We start from the raw sequence: 15,739 nt of genomic DNA, 5'->3' as shown, positions 1-15,739 counted from the left end.
TTGCTTCAAATAGTGCACTGTTTGTCATCAAATCGGAAGAAAGCTGGTCAGCTGCAATTGTGTTTGAATCATGATGAATGCGCTCCAAAAATGAACACAGGTTGATACATATACATACAGTGACAGAAGGACTTGTAATTGATAACAACAAACCTATTCCAACTTCCCTTTTATCTCCCCATGATCCATCATATTTCGTTATCCTCCCTAAATACATCACCTCCGTTCAACTGGAAACAGAACGAAAAGAGAATAATAACAGAGTAGAAATCTGTATAGACTCCTTAAACAATAATCCAATAATTTGGTAAATAAAACCATTGATGAAAAAATAATGTTCTCCATAATAATTATTGATTTTTTTTTTTTTTTTTTACGATTCCAACATACCGGTACCATTGTCGTAGCAATGATATATTACTTGAAATAGATATAGTGTGTATCATGAAGTAAAAATGAGTCCACAAGGTGTGATGTGAAAGTTGGATACTGACAACAAACTGGTTTAATTTAAGCCATTTTGTTGTATGTATCAACTGGCGTTAGATAGGGTTCCAGTGTTATCGTAAAGAGATGGTCAGTTTGCAGTAAAAATGTATCGTGGTGTACTAACAATGTTGGGAAAAACACAAAAATACAATAAAGCAATCAATTTCAATTCAGTTTTTATCTAAAGGGACTAATAATTCCTTCAAAGCGGTGTAAACAATATTTATTTAGAAATAAATACAAATTTAAAGAGAATGTTTCTTTAATATGACAGTGTTAATATCTCACATTATTATCTTATATATATTCTACTATGAACCTTCTCTTAATTTATGCCGTATTTAAATAACTTAAATATATTGTAAATATGATCATGCATTTTATCTCCATTTCGGGTTTTCTTTTTCACAGTGTATGATAGCATGGCATTCTACAGGAACCAGTCATTTACGACATTCAACAGTGACAACGACCTTCATAGTAGTTTAAACCTGGCCCAGAATTATCATGCAGCGTGGTGGTACAAGTCTAATAATTATTATGTCAATCTAAACGGACTTCACTCAGCAGGAAGTACTACTTACAAAAGCATATTTTGGAATAATCTTCCAGGAAATAAATATCACATAAAATACGCAGAAATGAAGATACGTCCAGTATAATACATCAGCCGCAGACAGCATCATCAATCAATGAGGTCCTCTGGAAATATAAACTTACAACTTTAGAACACAGTGAACGAATAATTTCACTTGACTCAGAACTATAATCTTAATCTATACAATATTTGCAAATGACGAATACTGAAGAAGAATAAATTTCAAGGAATTATCCACCCTGAGATAACATCTTTTGTCCAATGATTGCGTTGAATTTTTAAACAGCAGAAAGTCAATTACGAAGATAATAATGTTAGCACCTTTAATTGAAAGCAGCTTGTTCCCCCCCCCCCCCCTCCCCTATTTATTGAAATGTATAGTCACTTTGATAAACCTGTGAACATATTCATGATCTCTTTAAGGTTTTTGTCAATATAACTGTTAACACAGTACTTAACAGTTAGTCGTAGTAAACCCTTGATCATATAAAGTGTTACTATAAATCGTAATAGATAGATAACCATCCGCCAGAGCATTAATAAATTTGACAAAACTACATCGAAATGAAGATATCATTCAATATTAAATACTAAATCTTGTTTATCTTTGCTTGTTTCTGGATTATTGCATTTTAGAGTACATTACCGAATCGAACATAGTTGAGGAAATTGTGTCGATTCAGAGGATTTAATGAACAAACTGTCGGCTTCGTCGCGGCTAAACATTTTTATTTGAGAATAGAAAAATTCCGTGCCATGTATAGCCAACTTGCTATAGTTACCAGTAAAAGTGTATAGTGTTATCTATTGAAACAGTAGTTTAACAGTTAGTATGTGTGTAAGACAAAAGGGAAATTATTTGAAGCAGACCCAACTATTTCGGAGTTTCAGGTCACAAGAAGAGCAGAAATATCACGTGTTAAAACCTAGGTAGGAGCGTACTTTATAATCCTCGCTCACATAGACCATGCCCCCTCCCCATCTCTACCTTAGATGGTCAGTCGATGTAAAGGTATCATTCGGGGTACTTTCCTCATTCAGTTGGAGAAGAATTGAGTTACTTCTATACGGCTGTACACCCACCTTTTTTTCAAAATCACACGAAATATTTGTTAGCAAAAACTGGCATTTAGCACTATTTGTATTTATTTAATTTATTGTCTAAATATGTATCAGAATGCACTCTCTGGTGTCTGAATTATTCATTCTTTGATTGTTAAAAAACAACCAAATCCCTGAATAGGAGACGGCTTTAATGACACCAGGGCAACAATCCTTCCTTTGTGGAATCCTTGATTCACCACTGTCCCATGCAAGTCACTATCCAAGTCACTGGGGGAATCTTTTAATTTATTATTTAGCGTTGCGTTCCCAGATGGCAATTCAATACATCTCTTAAATTTGGAGGGTAGGGATTTCGTGAATATGCAATATTTGTAAAAGATACTTTAAGGTTTACAAATAGATAGTTGACTAGAAGTCCCATCATTTGATTATCTGGAGGTCTTGTTTGCTAATTCAATGGATAAACCAGAGCGATCCAGCAAATTGCTTTTGAGTTCATCCGTAGGTGTAGCAAAGGCGGAGACGGGGGGGGGGGGGGGGGCTTGCTTCCCACTGTCGATTACAATAGCCATAGTAAGGAGGAGGGTTACCTGCATCCTACCCTACCCCTCCAATTAAACAATGTCATATTGTCACTCGACCTTCATTTTTATAAGATTGTTTAATAGTCATAACATCAGACAAAACAGTAGACAAATTTACGAGTATTAAATACCGTTTTAGTTTAGCTCTATAATCCCAAGTAGCTTAGTTCTTATATTTAGCTTAAAACAAAACTAATTGAAAGTAATTCATCATACCAAATGGTTTTAACCATTCAATGCTTTATATGCGCCGCAACGCGACTACTTTCCGCCATTTGCCAATTGATTTACTTTCATATTTTTAAATTTGTGTATTACATTTAATATTAAATTCAAACCATATTTCCATCGCTGTTGTTAATGTTTATTTGTACAGACTCAAATGGATATTGAGTAGTCTTTCGTTTTATAATTACCTTTGCAACAATACAATTACCAATATAATATAAAAAAAAATGCACCTAGTATCGCGGTAAGAATATCACTGTTTGAAATGAGCGCCCTCAAATAATTAGAGCTGCAAAGTATCGAATGCAATAAGTATTTGAGAATTCAATGGAGCTCTCCAGCCGCGCCCAGAATTAATAGAGGGCGCTATTATATCGATCCTATCAGAGCCGTATATAGAGAGAGTTTGGCCAACCATGTAACCGATTTGGATTGGTCGAGAGGGACAACGCCCACACAGGGTGGTAAAATAGGTCCACTTGAAAATTATAGCAGGCGACAGGCATACTCACAGTGTATAGACGTTCGTTTGTGTACACGAAAAAGTACGAAATTATGAAAGAAATGGTGCTGGGGATGCTGCAATCGGTCAGGACATGGATTTTGTTGTTTGCTTTTCCGACTGACCATGAAAGAAGAAAAATTTTGGGAAGTAGAAAGAACAAGATGGAGATCTAATGAAAAAAATCTGTGTAGCCTAGGCCGCCGTAGCCCTAGTAGTAGTACTGTAATACGAGTAATGTACAAGCAATGCGAGAATTTTACGTTCCGACTGGTTTTTAAATTTGTAATTACATTATGGCTATTCTCTCTCGTTTTACGATCCACAAATTCTATTTTATTATGCCAGCTCTCCTAATCATATGCACGACAGTTTCAGTCGCACATATAGCTATCCTAATTCCTAGTTATTGTATGCCTGGGTTATGCCTAGCCTAAAATGTATAACTTTTAGTTTAATGTGAAAGGGTGGGCCAGGATTAACGTAAAGCCCTAATCCTAAGTTAAGCCCGAAGCATAAGTTAGGTCTGGGCTTAGTTAGGCCTGGACCATTCTTGCTATTACTACAACTGTTATAGGACATTACATAATATGGCACAGTATAAGGCCCAATTAAACTAGGCCTAAGGAAAACAAAGTAGCCTAGGCCTAAACTAGTAAGGCTAGGTCTATATTCATTGGCTACTTTGTTAATATTGGTTAAATGGTCTTGGTTTGAAATGTTCGTCAGCATTGGCCTAGCCTATTTAGGCTAACATGAATTCAGCCTAATTTTTTCTTCCTCAAAAGTATAGCCTAGGCCTTGGTTTAATTTGAATGCAGTCAACTATCATTTACAAAAGTAGCATGGGCCTAGGCTACATTTCAAAGATCACTAGGCCAAGGCTAATTATGGTACTGGTAGCCTAGCATAAGTTATGCCAAGTTAGCAGACTGTGTTAAAGACGAACCTAGTGAGTGACTATTAGACTGAAATCCAGTTCCTGCAACCACAGCAATAAAGTCTTTGTTTTAATCAATGCACTTGTGTGTTTGAAACTTTCAAATGGACACTCAGTGGCAGTTGGTTAAGATATAAGGTTTTACCTTCATCATGGAGAGTTGAAAGGAATCTGCCTCATCATCTGAATAATGGACTCAAGGATAGCATCAAATCATGATTGGATAATAATTTTGAGCAAGTAAATATCTGGCAATTTGAATGTTTGTATTATTTTTTACATATTATTTAGGCTGTTTTGCTCACACACAAGCAAATGATCAAGTGACAACAACCGACGCAGTATATTTAAAGGCATTGAAGACTCGCCCCAAACCGCGTGCCGCGCTCTGAAAAAGTTTACTTTCCGTTGCAAGTGAAGTTTTCTTCTTGTCGCTACAAAATGCAGACAGTAATGAAACCTGATACCTTATTAATTGTTATCTTTTATCTAGACCTGAGATGTCCACGCTGCTATGTGCACTGTGTTGTGGGTATTGACCATGATGTATGTATTGACTGTACACTAATGTCTATTTACCGACGGTAGCAAGCTGTGTGTGTATTTTCTGGGATCAATGGTGGTGTCTAACACTTCTGTTACACCTCATTCGAAACTAGGTCAGATTACCGGCATTGGACGTTTCTTTGTGCGGGAGTCTTCACACCCTTTAAGGAGAAGTATTTATATCCCATTTATAGAGAAAGAATTATGTTTCAATTGGTAGCATGCAACTATAAATTTGCAAACATTAGATACAATCAAACAAATAACAAGGTTCATTTACAAGGTAATCTACTGCCCTATATTTCACATTAATCTGTCACATCAGAATGTCACAGCTTTCAATAATTATACAAACAAACTCCCTTGATGGGTGCTTGGTTAGATTCCTGCAATTTTCAAGTTTTCAATGTAATAAGTTCTGAATGTGGCAATGTGGAGAAGCTTTGGGATAATCTGTGGATAAGACTGACAGACTATCAACAAGATTCCACATCCATGCAACTCCAACCACTTCCTGCACCTCCTTGCAGATGTACCAAATGTCCAAAAAAAAGTCAGCATTGGTTAATGCACTTAAATCTGGCTTCCTTCTCAGCTGGCAAATACACATGAATCGTCAAGTACAGAGGTCAGTGTGAAACCACTGAAAGATCTTCTCAGCTTTCAAGAAAACAAAGACTTGAAGCTATCTCCCAAATTGACAGAGGCCACACGTACACCATCCCGCTCTCGTAAGATGAAGGTATCACACACACTTCATTTTGCTTCTGTGATGCGGTGCCTGGTAGACTGTGAGGGTCACCCAATGGATGTTTTAACAACTGCCTGGTTTATAGAGCTCTGCAACAGATGGTTCAACCTGATGTCGAGTCGTCATCCTGTCATGGCCTTGAGCAAAGTGAACCCATTTCAACACAAAGCAGCTTTTAAAGTGCTTGTCAGACAAACTTTGTCTAGGTACTGTCAAATCCACATCACATTGCTGGTTCCAGATAAGCCGACCATAATAAAAGACTACAATGAGGGTTGTTTAATTCCCAACAGAGCTTGCGATCCAGTACCTTTGGGCAGCTGAAAAGATATTCAGAAACTGTTATATGGGTGTGTTTGTGTGCATGCATATGTGTGATTTTCTTGCTTTACAGAACAGCTACTTTTTGATAAGCTATGTAACGTGGAAACCTGCCAATCATATGTTTGAAAGAGGACAGGCTGAAACGGTTCTTAAATGAAAAGCTTAAAGACTTCTTGCATTTTAATACATCACTGTTCAGGTTAGGCCAGTAATGGCAGTATGAAGAATAAGTAACAATTTAATAATTATAATTATGGCCATTGCTGTCTGCATAATAACAAACTGAATGATTTCATCAGCCTTGTGCTTAGTTGACAGAACTGACAAGTAGGCATAATATGTCAGTCTGATCCATGTAACCTTATTAAGGACATGAGCGTATGGTATATGTTTTTGGAAAATACATAAGCTACAACATTCACCAGTATCCAGTTGTTGCGGGGTATTTTTCTCGACAGACCCATTTAATCTATTACACCTACCATAGCCTAGTACTACATTCCTGAGAAATTAACACCACAATATCAGTCTTAGGTTTTCCCACAGACTCTCAACTATTGCTCACTCTTACACTCAAGTATATAGTTTAGTTAAGTAGAAGAAAGGATCAGAAGGGACACTCAAGTCCCCATCAAGAACCCTACTGAATATGAGAGAAATAAAACCGAAGACCCAAAAGGCATACCCGATTATATTGCATAATGTACTCATCCAAAGCATTCTTAAACCCATTCACACTAATTCCCACTCACATTAATTGCCATTTTAAGTAAATGCCTACACTATTCAATTGAAGGATCTATTACTGTAGGCCTAAAGCATAGTCGTGCGTCTGTGATGTAGCCTAGCCGGGACTGTGTGATGTGTGCTTTTCGTTTGTACTATGACTATGAGGTGTTAAATCAACAAGTGTAATGACAGGTTTTCAGCTAGTTTTATATTAATTTGCGGTGTGAAGATAAACATAAATGTCATTACCTTACGATTACTCTAATTACTTACCTGTTAAGCATTTCGCTCCCCGTATGCCTGCCAAAATCTGAGTCGCTTCGTTTATTCGTAATGGGTTCAGCTGCTATGCTATTGTGTTTGTGTGTGGTGTTTTTCGTGTTTCGCGCAACTGGTAACGACAACTGGACCTATTTTGATGCCCATGGTTTGCGTGTGACGTCACAAATCGCCAGTTGGCCAAACTCTCTCTATATACGGCTCTGGATCCTATCTAGTTCTTCGAAACTTGCACTGACTTGCATTGACTGACTGCAGATCATAACAGTACCGTGAGTTGAACATTAATATTATAAACTATTTCTGGAGTAACTATGGACTAAGAGCTCTTTTGAAACATATTTTCGAACATTCCAGTTACACTAACTGTTTTAAGATTTGTGTTTACACAGAGCACTTGTTTTTCGTAGGCAAAAATGCGCAAAAGTGGAACCTTTAACAAGACAATATGAATGCTACCAAATTTCCCACTATTTTATCTGTATTTGAAAGTGAATGCGGTTAGTTAGATACTGCGATTTTCATATCAAAAATTGTCAAAAATCGAATAGCATATTAGAAGCCCGTAATGCAGTCCATTATAAACAAAAGGAACCGATCCCTAACTCGACAACTTTTTTGGTACTATTGAATAGTAAATAAGCACAAATCATGACGATGGGCCTTTTTGGTAAAATGTTGGCCGATCCGAAGAGATCTAGCGAATGTTCCCATTGACTACATTATACATTCGTCTATTCCCCTCCCCCCCCCCGTCCATCCCCCTCCTATCCTCCTTCCCCCAACCAAGAATAAAAAAGAATATGTATACCATCGAAATCGAATGTAGAAGGGACTTTAATGTCTTTACCAATGATTTGCCGTCAATGGAGGTGCTTATCTGAGGTTGAATTAAGTCTTTTCATAGATCACATGCAAACATCAATATCCTATTGTAAAGTTAATATGCCGTAAGGTTCACGCACATATTGTTTGATTGTATACATACTTGTCTTATCGAAGCCCTTATCATAAAGTTGTTGTTTATGAGTATCGACTAGGAGTAAGTTATACAGCGACCTCAACCAGCTATCTTGAAGAATTATGTCTAAAAGCAGAATTTTCATGCCGATGTCATACGCCTACAAAGCTGGCGACAAACTATATTTGCTATTACATTGCTTCTCTTTTTACGCAGCACTACACATATCTTTCTACAACCACTGAATGCTCAGACCACGTGAATTTGAGACAGGCAACAATTGATAAAAAGTTTTCATCATTCTCAGCAGTCATAAAGGAGAATAGCCGACACAAGTCGATATCACGATTACGCACATAAAAAGATTAAATTCAAGGAAACTGTTTAATAAGACCAACTGGAAGATAATTCTATCTCTACTGCCATATTCTCATCGATGTTCAGGGGTTTACTGTGCACATACTGCGCAATGTATGATAGGATTGATGTCGTTCTACGTAATTAATTCAATTCATTGAAAGAACTCCTTTCCATTGCCTTTGTAACATGTTGGTAGTAAGGGTAACTTTACAAAGACACTATAAAATCACAAATCCTTCTCCTTGTATAAACTAACCTTAATGCGGAGCAATACTGCCTGATTGACTCTTCACATACTTTTAGTATACATATTTACGCCAACAATAATGACATTTATCATGTTAGTCTTTTAGGACTTCATTGAATGAAAAAAATCAAATACCCGGCCATTATCCCCTTATCCGCCCTTATCCTCCATATTGGAGGAGAGGGAAGCAGATAATCAGCTGTTTACGACGTCATACATGCACCTGAGAGAGTTCCTGAAAATGCGTGCCAACTTATAAAATATTAACATAGTTAATTTTACACAACTTGTAAGACTTTAGGATATTAATTAAAAAGTGTAAATCACCTTCAAAATTCAAGTAAATGTAAAAGATTTAACCAATTTTGAAGGATAGATGCATACGTACGCTAAATGTCGTTTATAAATAAATTTGCGTAAATTGGTATTTTGCAAGATGACTGTCAACAAAGACGCACAGTGATTGTCATTGTTTTCTTTCGAATTTTAAAACTACGGCTCAATCAATTTCTTCTGGAATTACTATTTTTGTGTCGCATCTTATGTCGGGGTGATGGAGTCAGCTCTACGCCATAGTCATATGGGATAATGTGGGCAACAGTCATATTGAATTGCTCGAATGAACGATACTTTTCATCGACGAAGTGATGATTGCAGTCACAGTATGTCGAATAGTGTTACTATATGACTAAGTTATATAGTAACTATACTTGTTACCTGAACTACGATTGTGGATATTGGACGATACACTATTTAGGCCTAGGCTACATCTCGTCTGCATACATTACACAAAATCGAACGCAAGATGGCTACATGGTGACTTAAGTTATTATTCTTTAGATTTCTGGATAATAAGGTCCAATTCAACCATTGCATTAACTTGAAAATCCGTGATAGTTTACCAGTTTCAGAAGGGAGTTGTTATGGAAATAATAACTTCCTGTTTTCAGCATATACCGTGCGCGAGCGTTGTTTTGTGTGCAGCGGTACTACAAGAGTATCTGCATAGCGGCAAGTCTAACTCTGCCGAGGTGAGATCTGTGACGTCATGCAAACGTTGCATCCTGGGTAATTTCACAAACACATGGCAACTTGCAGAGATCGTGGGTGGGATTTCATATAAAAATAACTCGTGTTTCCCTAGATATGGAGGTTTGATACTGTTAAATGGTATCCTCTTGATTGTAGATATATATTTGAATTTTTGGCACTGCTTAAGGGGCTGTTACATCAGTTTCCTTAACATCATTTAACTGTTGATAGTAAGCTACAGGAGTCGATATTCAGTTAATTGAAAGTAGTACGTTAGGATTCAAACTAACGGAGGTACTTATAGGTGAAAGGTTAAAAAGCTAAATGTAATATAAATGCGGTATAACTTGTGTTATCGAAAGAGATATTCTGAATTGGTTTGAGATTGGTTTGAGATTGCATATAACTGATGTGACAATTTAAGCAACATCGCATTACGTCTATACAATTATAACTATAAAAATGGACTAATAGTAATAATCATAATTTTTACTATTTAAAGGACAATAGAAAAACTGTTAGCTTGTGTTATTATTTACGTGATCATCCAGGTTATAACAAATAGTATAAATGTGAATGGTTAATCATCTCTTCGGTGACACGTGTCAACAACCACGTCATAGTACGCAGGGTAAGCTCAGAGAGTGGTTGAACTGGTTCGCTGCCAGAAAGTTTACTTCATTCCTTCTTGAGATTTGTGATCGTTAAGACCAGAAAAAATCGTCAAGATGCAGTTCATCCTAACATTTTGTGTTTTGGGACTCTTCTTTCAACTTCCAGCTTTTCAGGCAGAAACCGTAAGTTTCTTTTAAGTTTTATCAAATTCAAGTTGAAGTTGAACATTTAATTGTGATCAATGATTTTCTAACTCAGTATTTTTTAAACTAAATATGATTTAAAGTTTCTCTTTACCATGCTGTTTGAGATTATTGTCGGTGTTCCATTGGTGTATTTGTCTGTTTTTAACATATTGATATTATTGTACTTAATCTACTTATTAACAATAAAATATAGAATGCTCATTGTGAACTACCTCATGTACACAATAAAATATAATAAGCTTAATTACACCATATCATTAACATGGATAGGTTTGAAAAGGGGTCTATATATTAATTATTTTCTTAAAACAACGAATACAGTAATCAATTTGAAATTGGCAATGACTGGCTGATAAATCGTGGAAACGATTACGTTTCAAACGGGTATTTAATTATATCGTCCAACATAGCAAATAAACTATAACAACCATCGATAACAAAAACATGAAAATAATTATCATATGTAAGGATATAACTGTGAATTCCTTAACAAAAAATTAATTGAAATTGTTTCTTTTAGCCATCTTTAACTTGCTTCCAAGGTAGTTCATCAATCCTATAGTAAAAATATAGTTCGAACATCCATTTTTGGCAATTCAGATATATATTTTTTTAAATAAATAAAGGAAGGTGACTTGCTAGATACATGGTACAGTGTAATACCAATACAGTGTAATACCAATAAGTTAACGCATTGAAACAATAATAGGAACTATTTGAAGCAATCGATGAAACTTGACAGTTTCTTATTAACGGATTAGTTAAGTTAGATTAAATGATTAAATGATGTCTTACATACAAAAATACTCATAAATGATAAATACTTAATTTGCAGGAAAGATTCAAACGATTATCATCTATATATCAAGAAAATAAGATCCAATATTTTCAAATGTCAAATTTATATTCCGTTAATTACATTTAAGACTAAAGCAGATCAAAAGTAGTCATCAAAAGAATAAAGTTGCTTTGACTTGTTTAATTGTGTAAATAAACAACGACTTTGGCATTTGTGAATAGCTACTCAGTATACCCACTATAATAGAAATGTATTTATTCTACCGCAAGACTCATTGCTTATATCAATCGACATTGTAGTTTTTTTCTCTCCTGTGTTTTGAGCGCATTCCTTCCTTGACATCTCATCAAGGAAATCGTGATAGAATTTCTTTTCGTAGCAGTTTAAAAATTTGAAAAGAAAACATCTTGACTTAATTTCATCAAGTTTAAAACATATCTGGCCAAAGTCCTAATAATACTACAATTGAATATCAAACATTTTTTTATAGGAGACTGAGTAAAATATCATATATCAGTCTATGTTTTTTGTCACCGTTGTATCGTGTTAATAATAATGGCCTTTAAAATCTCTCTCAGATAAATATTCTTCCGCAATTCATTGGACATGTATTGTATATTTTGTTGGACGAAGTTTGGTAGCGAATATTACGTACATGCTATCATAAATGCTACTTTTACCAGTAATCCGTTCTTAAACTTCAATTGCTGATATTCTTAGATGGGCATTCTAATTTTTTTGGGCCAAGAAATATATAAATTTGACAAATGTGTTTTCAATTATACCTTTCAAAGTAGCAACTAACCTGATTAAGGAATCGATTAAAGAAATCATAGTAGAAAGAAACCTGATGCTTAAATGTCAGTCTACAACTTACTGTGAATTACTTAAAAAGGCAATAGATTATTAATTTTAACAAATGTAAACGCTCTTGACACTTTGCTGCCGAATATAGTCTTTCAATATTATAGCACGAACATAGTATAAACATTCATATTTGACATTTCATCTTAACGAAGGTGAATTATGAGACGTAGGGTACTGTACAGAAACGCAGAGCAATCAATCAAACTTAGAACGTCTTTATATTTACATTATATATTGTGGAATGATGCCTTAAAATCATAAATCATACTCATAAATCACAAACAATTGTTGTAAATACTGAATCGACTATATTCGATGTGAATCTATATATTATCTATATATTGAACAATATCTTTATATTAATTTCGTCATATATTTCAATTAATAAACTTACCATTAACACAGACCAACATACCAAGGAGAGAATAAAGTTGCTTCGGCTTGTTTTACTCTGTAAATAAACCAAACAACAAAATTTGACAAAATTGTAAATATCTTATCGGGACACGCACTACTGAAAGGTCTTTATTTTACCGAGACACTCATTTTTAACATAGAAATTAGGAATAAACTGTTCTCTCGCGTGTTTTAAGAGCATGTTTTCCTTGGCATCACATCGACGAATAGCAATGGAATATCAAAATATTTTAATAACAGATTAAGCAAGTGACAAGAATCACTCATTGCCTTAATCTGATGTAGTGTTGAATATAAACGTTAAAAGTATGCAGTATTACTACAACAACAAAAAAACTGAACAATTTGGTTAATGACTGGGACTAATTAAATTAGCATAGTTGGGTTTAGTAGGTTTAATACCATTGTTGCATCGTATGTAGTAATAAAGGTCTGTTAAATATTTTCAACAAAATATGTATTATCCGATTTATTAGATTAGATTAGGTTTTATAGTAGAGATTCTGCTGGAGGAACGCTGTTAGTTTATGTTAAGGAATTATTTCTATATAAAATAGTCAAATGAGATTTATCTTTGGAAACATTTAAAAAAAATGGAGAAGGCAGTGAGGAATCCATTACAATTTTGGAACAACATAGAAAGGCGAATATCACACTTGATGATAAAATGTTGTCTAGGTATAAGTTTATGAGGGAGTTTTAATAAGTATTCTAGATTATTACTAACAAATACATCATATGTATCAAACGATCTAAATGGTACAACTAACTTCGCAAACAGAACCTTGAGGAAAAAACGGCGAGAGTACCCACCGTTCTAACTACTATTTTAGATAAATCACTAAACTTTCTAATAATTGTAAATTATGTTTCAAGTTGAAGCTGGGTAATTCATTCAACTTATACTCAAAAAAATGATATAAATAAACGAGATCATATGACAAAATGCAGAAATGGCTCAGAGATACGAAAGCAACTCATTTAACTAGGATAATTCAAAATGTATTTGTACGTACATGGAAGTCAATTCGTAATATTTTCATCCATCCTTAGTTTCAAAAATAATTTAAAAAAGGTTGTCTCCAAACATCCATGCCAAGAAGCATACACAACAACAACACAGTATTGAATAGAAACCAATTTGTTTTCATTAAAATATGTCACGGCTTAACGATAGTTCTATATACGTTATAAACTGAATAGTTATACTGTGTTGGAATAGAGTGTTGGAATAGTGTCTCTTGATTTTCCGTAATGTTTCCTACAAAGAAGCTACTATCTGAGTAAAAGAGAAAGATCTTAACACGAATATTACAAAAACCTTGTCATACGAGTGGGGTCAAAGTAAATGCCTCTCTATCAGTGAAATGATTAAGATGACCTTATTGTGACATAGTTAACGATCCCTGATTTCAATTCATTGGACTTTAACCAAAGATTAGCAGCAACTTAAAAATGCTTCGGAACTGAATTGATTTCGGCGGTAAGTACCTTTTACAAACGAGTCCCTCCCGCTATCGGAATGTACTTTCAGTGACTTCAATATATATTTCAATTATTATATCTCCATTTTAGAATGTTGAACGGGAAAATTCTGGGAGGAACAAAAGAAGCACTGGAGGTAAGAAACATTTATCATTCTTATTAATTTCTTTTGTCAAGAAACTTTAACATGAATCTTTACAAAGCAAAATACATATTCTAAAGAAGGACATTACAAGTATGAATGTCATTTTCTTTTATTTTTTCATTTTTTCAATTGAGAGGTACCCATCGATATATGATTTATAAAGACGTACTGTGGATTATTTAACTTGGTTACAAAAAAAATACTGTAAAACGAAAAATAACTCGCTTTTAAAGCTGGCTGGAAACAACTTGTAGTTAAAAACTGAGAGCCTTTTAAAGTTTCTCGCGGTGGAGACCAACATTTTGTCGATTTATCTTAAAGTAACAAGCTACTAGAATCGATCGGTATCTTTTAAAATTAGTTAACTGCATTTAAAATTTCGGTATGAATTTAACTTAATTTACATTTCAATTTTGGCTTTATGCCTTTAGTAACGTATTATTATAGAGATACCCATCGGTAAATAAATACATATATAGTATTCATCTCACTTAATATTCAATTCCGGTTGTAAAACAAATATCATCATCAGTATCATCAGTATTACAGAAACGTAATTAATCAGTCATATTAATGTTCTTAATTGACAATAATGGTGATTTCTGCTTTAGTAGTCTTCACATGTTTTTGATTAATATGCATTTATACTTAAGTTTCTTGATCTGGTAATTATATATATACTAAGACCTGCCACCGTTAATTCTTTCTTCACAGAAATGCGTACTTTGAATTTTGTAATATGGTAAAATAAAACAAAAATCCAATAATCGAAAAGCAACACGCTTTTATCACTGGCTGAAAAGTACCAACAATTATTATTTGTATCTAAGGTTTGTCGCGGCGGTGAAAAGTAGGCCAACATTTGTCGTTTTAAATTAAACAGAAATAGTAACCAGAACTGATCAGGATTTGTGTATGCTTCTGTTACTTCATTTAAGATTATTCTGTATATCTGTTGTTTCTTTTTACGATTTTACAATGTGTACTTCCATGGTGTTCTTTCAAGCAGAGAAATGTATAGAAGATTTATGTTTATCATTTTGACAAACATTTTCTTCTGCAAACCGTAATTTTTACCTTAATCGAGAGTCAGGTAAACGGGACATCGAGTTCGGTAGTTCACTAAAAAAACGTTTTCTTTCATTCCTTCAGACTCCTCCTACTTTTTCTACCAAGAGCCAGAATATCCTCGAGATTGTCAAAAAGTTTACGACCAATGTGAAGGGAGTCCCTCTGAATCTGGAGTTTATCTAATTAAGCCAGATGGAGCCAATGAACCTTTTCAAGTTTACTGTAATAACTCAATTGACGGAGGAGGCTGGACGGTAAGAACCTAACATATTAACCTTAATTAATTTCTATTTTGCGTGCTTGCTGAAGTATGTGTATAGTTATATTTTATTTGTTCTCTAAAAAGCGATTTCTTTGCAATATTCGCAATAAGAGCATAAAATATATGAAAACTATGTATTCCGTTAGAAAAAAAATCTAAGCGGTGCACAAGCTACCGTATCTGTTCAACGTAATACGAACCATTAAAACACTAACCACACTGATACATTATACGCAT

At 34.5% G+C, this 15,739-nt stretch overlaps 1 protein-coding gene across 2 annotated transcripts in view; it reads left to right on the top strand.

The window, feature by feature from the left end:
• The window catches only part of LOC139972992 (fibrinogen-like protein A), a 93,682-nt gene that overhangs the window by 811 nt on the left and 77,132 nt on the right, over positions 1-15,739 (top strand). The window contains exon 2 of one of the 2 annotated variants that reach the window (XR_011795107.1): positions 901-1,384. The exons of the other annotated variant lie outside the window; for it this stretch is intronic. The gene's annotated coding sequence lies outside the window, so the exon portion shown is untranslated. Of the gene's footprint in view, positions 1-900; positions 1,385-15,739 lie in introns of those variants that run through there. 2 annotated transcript variants of the gene reach the window in all.

The sequence above is a fragment of the Apostichopus japonicus genome, chromosome 9 (assembly GCF_037975245.1).
Source record: "Apostichopus japonicus isolate 1M-3 chromosome 9, ASM3797524v1, whole genome shotgun sequence".
Lineage (NCBI taxonomy): Eukaryota > Metazoa > Echinodermata > Holothuroidea > Aspidochirotida > Stichopodidae > Apostichopus > Apostichopus japonicus.
Note: the sequence above shows the minus strand (reverse complement) of the source record. Positions and strands in the feature narration are given on the sequence as shown.